This window comes from Phyllobates terribilis, unplaced genomic scaffold, assembly GCF_046119375.1.
Source record: "Phyllobates terribilis strain yellow unplaced genomic scaffold, ASM4611937v1 Scaffold_11__3_contigs__length_659146591, whole genome shotgun sequence".
NCBI lineage: Eukaryota > Metazoa > Chordata > Amphibia > Anura > Dendrobatidae > Phyllobates > Phyllobates terribilis.
In genome coordinates this window covers 651804264-651817818 of record NW_027362771.1, presented here as the reverse complement: position 1 = coordinate 651817818, position 13555 = coordinate 651804264, and the positions used below count along the sequence as shown (strand labels likewise).

The 13555-nt window shown below is 44.3% G+C and overlaps 2 protein-coding genes across 6 annotated transcripts in view; both read right to left on the bottom strand.

The window, feature by feature from the left end:
- Positions 1 to 13053, bottom strand: part of LOC141167188 (phospholipid scramblase 1-like) — a 152387-nt gene extending 139334 nt beyond the window's left edge. Inside the window, exon 1 of one of the 2 annotated variants that reach the window (XM_073654612.1) lies at positions 12918 to 13053. The gene's annotated coding sequence lies outside the window, so the exon portion shown is untranslated. Of the gene's footprint in view, positions 1 to 12896 lie in introns of both variants that reach the window. The other variant, XM_073654613.1, reaches the window with a different exon arrangement.
- Positions 1 to 13152, bottom strand: part of LOC141167189 (phospholipid scramblase 1-like) — a 477203-nt gene extending 464051 nt beyond the window's left edge. Inside the window, exon 1 of one of the 4 annotated variants that reach the window (XM_073654619.1) lies at positions 12963 to 13152. The gene's annotated coding sequence lies outside the window, so the exon portion shown is untranslated. The remainder of the gene's footprint in view (positions 1 to 12962) is intronic. The other 3 variants (XM_073654616.1, XM_073654614.1, XM_073654618.1) reach the window with 3 other exon arrangements.
- Between the last annotated feature and the right edge of the window lie 403 nt (positions 13153 to 13555).

Here is a 13555-nt window from a genome sequence, read left to right as displayed (position 1 = left end):
TACACTGCAACCTGTATATACACAGTCCACGCACCACTACACCGCAACCTGTATATACACACAGTCCACTCACCACTACACCGCAACCTGTATATACACAGTCCATGCACCACTACATCATGACCTGTATATACTGTAAGGTGGCTAATGGTCTCATAGTCGATGGGAGGTATGTGTATCTGGCTTTGTGCATGAATTATATTAATTATATGGTTTGTAGCTTCAAGCACTTTATATCAGTCCCTATCTAGTAAGAGGGTCTAATAGGGTAAGAAGGGACAGCCGCCGAGGAGCGGGGGCACCATATGCGCAGGAATTCAGGATGCCAACCTCCACAGTTAGGCAGGGAGGAGTGATAGGTTTTTATAGTGTTAGTCCCTCACATGTGGTTATCACTTGGGTGCTCTTTTGTCTATTGTATTTTATGAATTATTTATTAAAAGTTATATTTTATTACATTTGGGAAAATAGTACAGCAAATACTGTGAATTTTTGTTAATAAGGTGCGTACTTTAATACATCTATGGTCAATTTTTTTCAGTGTGGTTAACAGCCGTTAAAATGGAGGCCGTTGTTTGGCACATGGTTTGTGTGTTTGGAGGGAGAAGACCTCCTGTGTGTTGTTTCGCCCGACTGAGCCAGTGAGCTGAACGGTATCCAGCCTGTGTGCCCACAGGACTGGCTTAAAGGGGTATTCCCATCTCCAAGATCCTATCCCAGTATGTAGTAGGTGTAATAATAATTATATTAGCAAATACCTCCAATTAGAAATGTAGTACAGTATTTTTGATTCGCTATGTCATTTAGCTCATGTGCAGGCAATACAGGACCTTAGGTATCCATGGTTACGACCAGTAGCAGCTAGCTAACTAACTGTCACCTAAGGTCCTGCAATGCCTGCACATGAGGAACGAGACAGAGAATCAGAAATACTATACTACATTTCTAATTGGAGGTATTTGCTAATATTATTATTATACCTACTACATATTGGGACAGGATCTGGGAGATGGGAATAACCTTTTAAGCACAGACTTGCTTAATGGACATTATACTTTGCTTTCCCTGAACTAAAGGCTATTTGTTTTCCTTTACTTTTACGGGGTTTATAATGTAATAAACCAACATGAAGATTTAAAGAAACATGCCTCCTGTTTGCCTCCCATAGCACCCAAGTGAGTAAAATACACACAGTCCAGACACCATTACACCGTGACCTGTATATACACACAGTCCACAGACCGCTACACCGTGACCTTTATATACACACAGTCCAGACACCGTGACCTGTATATACACAGTCCAGACACCGCTACTCCGTGACCTGTATATATATGCACAGTCCAGAGACCGCTACACCGTGACCTGTATATACACACAGTCCAGACTCCACTACACCGTGACCTGTATATACACACAGTCCAGACACCGTGACCTGTATATACACAGTCCAGACACCGCTACTCCGTGACCTGTATATACACACAGTCCAGACACCATTACACCGTGACCTGTATATACACACAGTCCAGAGACCGCTACACCGTGACCTGTATATACACACAGTCCACAGACCGCTACATGGTTACCTGTATATACACACAGTCCAGAGACCGCTACACCGTGACCTGTATATACACACAGTCCACAGACCGCTACATGGTGACCTGTATATACACACAGTCCAGACACTACTACACTATAACCTGTATATACACACAGTCCAGACACCGTGACCTGTATATACACACAGTCCAGACACTACTACACCATAACCTGTATATACACACAGTCCAGACACCGTTACACCGTGACCTGTATATACACACAGTCCACAGACCGCTACATGGTGACCTGTATAAACACACAGTCCAGACTCCATTACACCATAACCTGTATATACACACAGTCCAGACACCGTTACACCGTGACCTGTATATACACACAGTCCACAGACCGCTACATGGTGACCTGTATAAACACACAGTCCAGACTCCATTACACCGTGACCTGTATATACACACAGTCCAGACACCATTACACCGTGACCTGTATATACACACAGTCCACAGACCGTTACATGGTGACCTGTATAAACACACAGTCCAGACTCCATTACACCGTGACCTGTATATATACACACAGTCCACAGACCGCTACACAGTGACCTGTATATACACAAAGTACAGAGACCGCTACACCGTGACCTGTATATACACACAGTCCAGACTCCATTACACCGTGACCTGTATATATACACACAGACCGCTACATAGTGACCTGTATATGCACACAGTACAGAGACCGCTACACCGTGACCTGTATATACACACAGTCCAGACACCATTACACCGTGACCTGTATATATACAGACAGTCCACAGACCGCTACATGGTGACCTGTATATACACGCAGTACAGAGACCACTACACCGTGACCTGTATATACACACAGTACAGAGACCGCTACACCGTGACCTGTATATACACACAGTCCAGACTCCACTACACAGTGACCTGTATATACACACAGTCCAGACACCGTGACCTGTATATACACAGTCCAGACACCGCTACTCCGTGACCTGTATATATATATATATATACACAGTCCAGAGACCGCTACACCGTGACCTGTATATACACACAGTCCAGACACCACTACACCATAACCTGTATATACACACAGTCCAGAGACCGCTACACCGTGACCTGTATATACACTCAGTCCAGACACCACTACACCATAACCTGTATATACACACAGTCCAGACACCACTACACCATAACCTGTATATACACACAGTCCAGGCACCACTACACCATAACCTGTATATACACACAGTCCAGACTCCACTACACCGTGACCTGTATATACACACAGTCCAGACACCGCTACACTGTGACCTGTATATACACAGTCCAGACACCGTGACCTGTATATACACAGTCCATACACCGCTACACCGTGACCTGTATATATATACACACAGTCCAGAGACCGCTACACCGTGACCTGTATATACACACAGTCCAGAGACCGCTACACCGTGACCTGTATATACACACAGTCCAGAGACCACTACACCATAACCTGTATATACACACAGTCCAGACACCACTACACCATAACCTGTATATACACACAGTCCTGACACCACTACACCATAACCTGTATATACACACAGTCCAGACACCACTACACCATAACCTGTATATACACACAGTCCAGACACTACTACACCATAACCTGTATATACACAGTCCAGACACCACTACACCATAACCTGTATATACACACAGTCCAGACACTACTACACCATAACCTGTATATACACACAGTCCAGACACCACTACACCATAACCTGTATATACACACAGTCCAGACACCACTAAACCATAACCTGTATATAAACACAGTCCAGAACCACTACACCATAACCTGTATATACACACAGTCCAGACACCACTACACCATAACCTCTATATACACACAGTCCAGACACCACTACACCATAACCTCTATATACACACAGTCCAGACACCACGACACCATAACCTGTATATACACACAGTCCACGCACCACTACACCATAACCTGTATATACACACAGTCCAGACACCACTACACCATAACCTGTATATACACACAGTCCAGACACCACTACACCATAACCTGTATATACACACAGTCCAGACACCACTACACCATAACCTGTATATACACACAGTCCACGCACCACTACACCATAACCTGTATATACACACAGTTCTGACACCACTACACCATAACCTGTATATACACACAGATCCAGACACCACTACACCATAACCAGTATATACACACAGTCCAGACACCACTACACCATAACCTGTATATACACACAGTCCAGACACCACTACGCCATAACCTGTATATACACACAGTCCAGACACCACTACACCATGACCTGTATATACACACAGTCCACGCACCACTACACCATAACCTGTATATACACACAGTCCTGACACCACTACACCATAACCTGTATATACACACAGTCCAGACACCACTACACCATAACCTGTATATACACACAGTCCAGACACCACTACACCATAACCTGTATATACACACAGTCCAGACACCACTACGCCATAACCTGTATATACACACAGTCCAGACACCACTACACCATAACCTGTATATACACACAGTCCACGCACCACTACACCATAACCTGTATATACACACAGTCCTGACACCACTACACCATAACCTGTATATACACACAGTCCGGACACCACTACACCATAACCTGTATATACACACAGTCCAGACACCACTACACCATAACCTGTATATACACACAGTCCAGACACTACTACACCATAACCTGTATATACACAGTCCAGACACCACTACACCATAACCTGTATATACACACAGTCCAGACACTACTACACCATAACCTGTATATACACACAGTCCAGACACCACTACACCATAACCTGTATATACACACAGTCCACACACCACTACACCATAACCTGTATATACACACAGTCCAGACACTACTACACCATAACCTGTATATACACAGTCCAGACACCACTACACCATAACCTGTATATACACACAGTCCAGACATTACTACACCATAACCTGTATATACACACAGTCCAGACACCACTACACCATAACCTGTATATACACACAGTCCACGCACCACTACACCATAACCTCTATATACACACAGTCCAGACACCACTACACCATAACCTGTATATACACACAGTCCAGACACCACTACACCATAACCTGTATATACACACAGTCCAGACACCACTACGCCATAACCTGTATATACACACAGTCCAGACACCACTACGCCATAACCTGTATATACACACAGTCCAGACACCACTACACCATAACCTCTATATACACACAGTACAGACAACCACTACACCATAACCTGTATATACACACAGTCCAGACACCACTACACCATAACCTGTATATACACACAGTCCAGACACCACTACACCATAACCTGTATACACACACAGTCCAGACACCACTACGCCATAACCTCTATATACACACAGTCCAGACACCACTACGCCATAACCTCTATATACACACAGTCCAGACACCACTATACCATAACCTGTATACACACACAGTCCAGACACCACTACACCATAACCTGTATATACACACAGTCCAGAGACCGCTACACCGTGACCTGTATATACACTCAGTCCAGACACCACTACACCATAACCTGTATATACACACAGTCCAGACACCACTACACCATAACCTGTATATACACACAGTCCAGGCACCACTACACCATAACCTGTATATACACACAGTCCAGACTCCACTACACCGTGACCTGTATATACACACAGTCCAGACACCGCTACACTGTGACCTGTATATACACAGTCCAGACACCGTGACCTGTATATACACAGTCCATACACCGCTACACCGTGACCTGTATATATATACACACAGTCCAGAGACCGCTACACCGTGACCTGTATATACACACAGTCCAGAGACCGCTACACCGTGACCTGTATATACACACAGTCCAGAGACCACTACACCATAACCTGTATATACACACAGTCCAGACACCACTACACCATAACCTGTATATACACACAGTCCTGACACCACTACACCATAACCTGTATATACACACAGTCCAGACACCACTACACCATAACCTGTATATACACACAGTCCAGACACTACTACACCATAACCTGTATATACACAGTCCAGACACCACTACACCATAACCTGTATATACACACAGTCCAGACACTACTACACCATAACCTGTATATACACACAGTCCAGACACCACTACACCATAACCTGTATATACACACAGTCCAGACACCACTAAACCATAACCTGTATATAAACACAGTCCAGAACCACTACACCATAACCTGTATATACACACAGTCCAGACACCACTACACCATAACCTCTATATACACACAGTCCAGACACCACTACACCATAACCTCTATATACACACAGTCCAGACACCACGACACCATAACCTGTATATACACACAGTCCACGCACCACTACACCATAACCTGTATATACACACAGTCCAGACACCACTACACCATAACCTGTATATACACACAGTCCAGACACCACTACACCATAACCTGTATATACACACAGTCCAGACACCACTACACCATAACCTGTATATACACACAGTCCACGCACCACTACACCATAACCTGTATATACACACAGTTCTGACACCACTACACCATAACCTGTATATACACACAGATCCAGACACCACTACACCATAACCAGTATATACACACAGTCCAGACACCACTACACCATAACCTGTATATACACACAGTCCAGACACCACTACGCCATAACCTGTATATACACACAGTCCAGACACCACTACACCATGACCTGTATATACACACAGTCCACGCACCACTACACCATAACCTGTATATACACACAGTCCTGACACCACTACACCATAACCTGTATATACACACAGTCCAGACACCACTACACCATAACCTGTATATACACACAGTCCAGACACCACTACACCATAACCTGTATATACACACAGTCCAGACACCACTACGCCATAACCTGTATATACACACAGTCCAGACACCACTACACCATAACCTGTATATACACACAGTCCACGCACCACTACACCATAACCTGTATATACACACAGTCCTGACACCACTACACCATAACCTGTATATACACACAGTCCGGACACCACTACACCATAACCTGTATATACACACAGTCCAGACACCACTACACCATAACCTGTATATACACACAGTCCAGACACTACTACACCATAACCTGTATATACACAGTCCAGACACCACTACACCATAACCTGTATATACACACAGTCCAGACACTACTACACCATAACCTGTATATACACACAGTCCAGACACCACTACACCATAACCTGTATATACACACAGTCCACACACCACTACACCATAACCTGTATATACACACAGTCCAGACACTACTACACCATAACCTGTATATACACAGTCCAGACACCACTACACCATAACCTGTATATACACACAGTCCAGACATTACTACACCATAACCTGTATATACACACAGTCCAGACACCACTACACCATAACCTGTATATACACACAGTCCACGCACCACTACACCATAACCTCTATATACACACAGTCCAGACACCACTACACCATAACCTGTATATACACACAGTCCAGACACCACTACACCATAACCTGTATATACACACAGTCCAGACACCACTACGCCATAACCTGTATATACACACAGTCCAGACACCACTACGCCATAACCTGTATATACACACAGTCCAGACACCACTACACCATAACCTCTATATACACACAGTACAGACAACCACTACACCATAACCTGTATATACACACAGTCCAGACACCACTACACCATAACCTGTATATACACACAGTCCAGACACCACTACACCATAACCTGTATACACACACAGTCCAGACACCACTACGCCATAACCTCTATATACACACAGTCCAGACACCACTACGCCATAACCTCTATATACACACAGTCCAGACACCACTATACCATAACCTGTATACACACACAGTCCAGACACCGCTACACCATAACCTGTATACACACACAGTCCAGACACCACTACTCCATAACCTCTATATACACACAGTCCAGACACCACTACACCATAACCTGTATATACACACAGTCCAGACACCACTACACCATAACCTCTATATACACACAGTCCAGACACCACTACACCATAACCTGTATATACACACAGTCCAGACACCACTACACCATAACCTGTATACACACACAGTCCAGACACCACTACACCATAACCTGTATATACACACAGTCCAGACACCACTACACCATAACCTCTATATACACACAGTCCAGACACCACTACACCATAACCTGTATATACACACAGTCCAGACACCACTACACCATAACCTGTATACACACACAGTCCAGACACCACTACGCCATAACCTCTATATACACACAGTCCAGACACCACTACACCATAACCTGTATACACACACAGTCCAGACACCACTACACCATAACCTGTATATACACACAGTCCAGACACCACTACACCATAACCTGTACACACACAGTCCAGACACCACTACACCATAACCTGTATATACACACAGTCCAGACACCACTACACCATAACCTGTATACACACAGTCCAGACACCACTACGCCATAACCTGTATATACACACAGGCCAGACACCACTACACCATAACCTCTATATACACACAGTCCAGACACCACTACACCATAACCTGTATATACACACAGTCCAGACACCACTACGCCATAACCTCTATATACACACAGTCCAGACACCACTACACCATAACCTGTATATACACACAGTCCAGACACCACTACACCATAACCTCTATATACACACAGTACAGACAACCACTATGCCATAACCTGTATATACACACAGTCCAGACACCACTACACCATAACCTGTATATACACACAGTCCAGACACCACTACACCATAACCTGTATACACACACAGTCCAGACACCACTACGCCATAACCTCTATATACACAGTCCAGACACCACTACACCATAACCTATATATACACACAGTACAGACAACCACTATACCATAACCTGTATATACACACAGTCCAGACAACACTACACCATAACCTCTATATACACACAGTCCAGACACCACTACACCATAACCTGTATATACACACAGTACAGACAACCACTACACCATAACCTGTATATACACACAGTCCAGACACCACTACGCCATAACCTGTATATAAACACAGTCCAGACACCATTACACCATAACCTGTATATACACACAGTCCACACACCACTACACCATAACCTATATATGCACACAGTCCAGACACCACTAGACCATAACCTGTATATACACACAGTCCAGACACCACTACACCATAACCTGTATATACACACAGTCCAGACACCACTATACCATAACCTGTATATACACAGTCCAGACACCACTACACCATAACCTATATATACACACAGTACAGACAACCACTATACCATAACCTGTATATACACACAGTCCAGACAACACTACACCATAACCTGTATATACACACAGTCCAGACACCACTACACCATAACCTGTGTATACACACAGTCCAGACACCACTACACCATAACCTGTATATACACACAGTCCAGACTCCACTACACCGTGACCTGTATATACACAGTCCAGACACCACTACACCATAACCTGTATATACACACAGTCCACACACCACTACACCATAACCTGTATATACACACAGTCCAGACTCCACTACACCGTGACCTGTATATACACAGTCCAGACACCACTACACCATAACCTGTATATACACACAGTCCAGACACCACTACACCATAACCTCTATATACACACTGTCCAGAAAACCACTATACCATAACCTGTATATACACACAGTCCAGACACCACTACACCATAACCTGTATACACACACAGTCCAGACACCACTACGCCATAACCTCTATATACACACAGTCCAGACACCACTACACCATAACCTGTATATAAACACAGTCCAGACACCATTACACCATAACCTGTATACACACAGTCCAGACACCACTACACCATAACCTGTATATACACACAGTCCAGACACCACTACACCATAACCTGTATATACACACAGTCCAGACTCCACTACACCGTGACCTGTATATACACAGTCCAGACACCACTACACCATAACCTGTATATACACACAGTCCAGACACCACTACACCATAACCTGTATAAACACAGTCCAGACACCACTACACCATAACCTGTATATACACAGTCCAGACACCACTACACCATAACCTGTATATACACACAGTCCAGACACCACTACACCATAACCTCTATATACACACTGTCCAGACAACCACTATACCATAACCTGTATATACACACAGTCCAGACACCACTACACCATAACCTGTATACACACACAGTCCAGACACCACTACGCCATAACCTCTATACACACACAGTCCAGACACCACTACACCATAACCTGTATATACACACAGTCCAGACACCACTACGCCATAACCTCTATATACACACAGTCCAGACACCACTACACCATAACCTGTATATACACACAGTCCAGACACCGCTACACAATAACCTGTATACACACAGTCCAGACACCACTACGCCATAACCTGTATATACACACAGTCCAGACACCACTACGCCATAACCTGTATATACACACAGTCCAGACAACACTACACCATAACCTGTATACACACAGTCCAGACACCCCTACGCCATAACCTGTATATACACACAGTCCAGACACTACTACGCCAAAACCTGTATATGCACACAGTCCAGACACCACTACACCATAACCTGTATACACACAGTCCAGACACCACTACGCCATAACCTGTATATACACACAGTCCAGACACCACTACGCCATAACCTGTATATACACACAGTCCAGACACCACTACGCCATAACCTGTATATACACACAGTCCAGACACCACTACACCATAACCTGTATACACACAGTCCAGACACCACTACGCCATAACCTGTATATACACACAGTCCAGACACCACTACACCATAACCTCTATATACACACAGTCCAGACACCACTACACCATAACCTGTATATACACACAGTCCAGACACCACTATGCCATAACCTCTATATACACACAGTCCAGACACCACTACACCATAACCTCTATATACACACAGTCCAGACACTGCTACACCATAACCTCTATATACACACAGTCCAGACACCACTACACCATATCCTGTATATACACACAGTCCAGACACCACTACGCCATAACCTCTATATACACACAGTCCAGACACCACTACGCCATAACCTCTATATACACACAGTCCAGACACCACTACACCATAACCTCTATATACACACAGTCCAGACACTGCTACACCATAACCTGTATATACACACAGTCCTGACACCACTACACCATAACCTGTATATACACACAGTCCAGACACCACTATACCATAACCTGTATATACACACAGTCCAGACACCACTACGCCATAACCTGTATACACACACAGTCCAGACACCACTACACCATAACCTGTATATACACACAGTCCAGACACCACTACACCATAACCTGTATATACACAGTCCAGACACCACTACGCCATAACCTGTATATACACACAGTCCAGACACCACTACACCATAACCTGTATATACACACAGTCCAGACACCACTACACCATAACCTGTATATACACACAGTCCAGACACCACTACACCATAACCTGTATATACACAGTCCAGACACCACTACGCCATAACCTGTATATACACACAGTCCAGACACCACTATACCATAACCTGTATATACACAGTCCAGACACCACTACGCCATAACCTGTATATACACACAGTCCAGACACCACTACACCATAACCTGTATACACACACAGTCCAGACACCACTACACCATAACCTGTATATACACACAGTCCAGACACCACTACACCATAACCTCTATATACACACAGTCCACACACCACTACACCATAACCTCTATATACACACAGTCCAGACACCACTACGCCATAACCTGTATATACACACAGTCCAGACACCACTACACCATAACCTGTATATACACAGTCCAGACACCACTACGCCATAACCTGTATATACACACAGTCCAGACACCACTACACCATAACCTGTATATACACAGTCCAGACACCACTACACCGTAACCTGTATATACACACAGTCCAGACATTACTACACCATAACCTGTATATACACACAGTCCAGACACCACTACACCATAACCTGTATATACACACAGTCCAGACACCACTACACCATAACCTGTATATACACAGTCCAGACACCACTACGCCATAACCTGTATATACACACAGTCCAGACACCACTATACCATAACCTGTATATACACAGTCCAGACACCACTACGCCATAACCTGTATATACACACAGTCCAGACACCACTACACCATAACCTGTATACACACACAGTCCAGACACCACTACACCATAACCTGTATATACACACAGTCCAGACACCACTACGCCATAACCTGTATATACACACAGTCCAGACACCACTATACCATAACCTGTATATACACAGTCCAGACACCACTACACCATAACCTGTATATACACACAGTCCAGACACCACTACACCATAACCTGTATACACACACAGTCCAGACACCACTACACCATAACCTGTATATACACACAGTCCAGACACCACTACACCATAACCTCTATATACACACAGTCCACACACCACTACACCATAACCTCTATATACACACAGTCCAGACACCACTACACCATAACCTGTATACACACACAGTCCAGACACCACTACACCATAACCTGTATATACACACAGTCCAGACACCACTACACCATAACCTGTATATACACACAGTCCAGACACCACTACACCATAACCTCTATATACACACAGTCCACACACCACTACACCATAACCTCTATACACACACAGTCCAGACACCACTACGCCATAACCTGTATATACACACAGTCCAGACACCACTACACCATAACCTGTATATACACAGTCCAGACACCACTACGCCATAACCTGTATATACACACAGTCCAGACACCACTACACCATAACCTGTATATACACAGTCCAGACACCACTACGCACTCCGTCTCTTGGGTTCCTTACTTTTCTTTCTCTTCCTCTCCTCCTTCTTTATCTCTGGACAATGAGCAGCTCAACAGGAAGTTGCGTTGTGTGTTGGTTGAGGAGGTTAATCTGGAAAAACTTCACATGTCAGTTTGCCAAGATTCATATCAGGGGCGTCGCTATAACGGGCGCAGAACACGCAGGCTCTCTCCAAAAGGTCCAAATACTAAGGAAGACTCAGGAAGTGTCCAAATCTACAGGAAGACAGCAGACACTGAGAATTACACCCAGTATATAGGGCAGGAGGAGTGGTACTGTGCAGTGTATATATACAGGAGGAGTGGTACTGTGCAGTGTATATATACAGGACAGGAGGAGCGGTACTGTGCAGTGTATATATACAGGACAGGAGGAGTGGTACTGTGCAGTGTATATATACAGGAGGAGTGGTACTGTGCAGTGTATATATACAGGACAGGAGGAGTGGTACTGTGCAGTGTATATATACAGGACAGGAGGAGAGGTACTGTGCAGTGTATATATACAGGAGGAGTGGTACTGTGCAGTGTATATATACAGGAGGAGTGGTACTGTGCAGTGTATATATACAGGACAGGAGGAGCGGTACTGTGCAGTGTATATATACAGGACAGGAGGAGAGGTACTGTGCAGTGTAT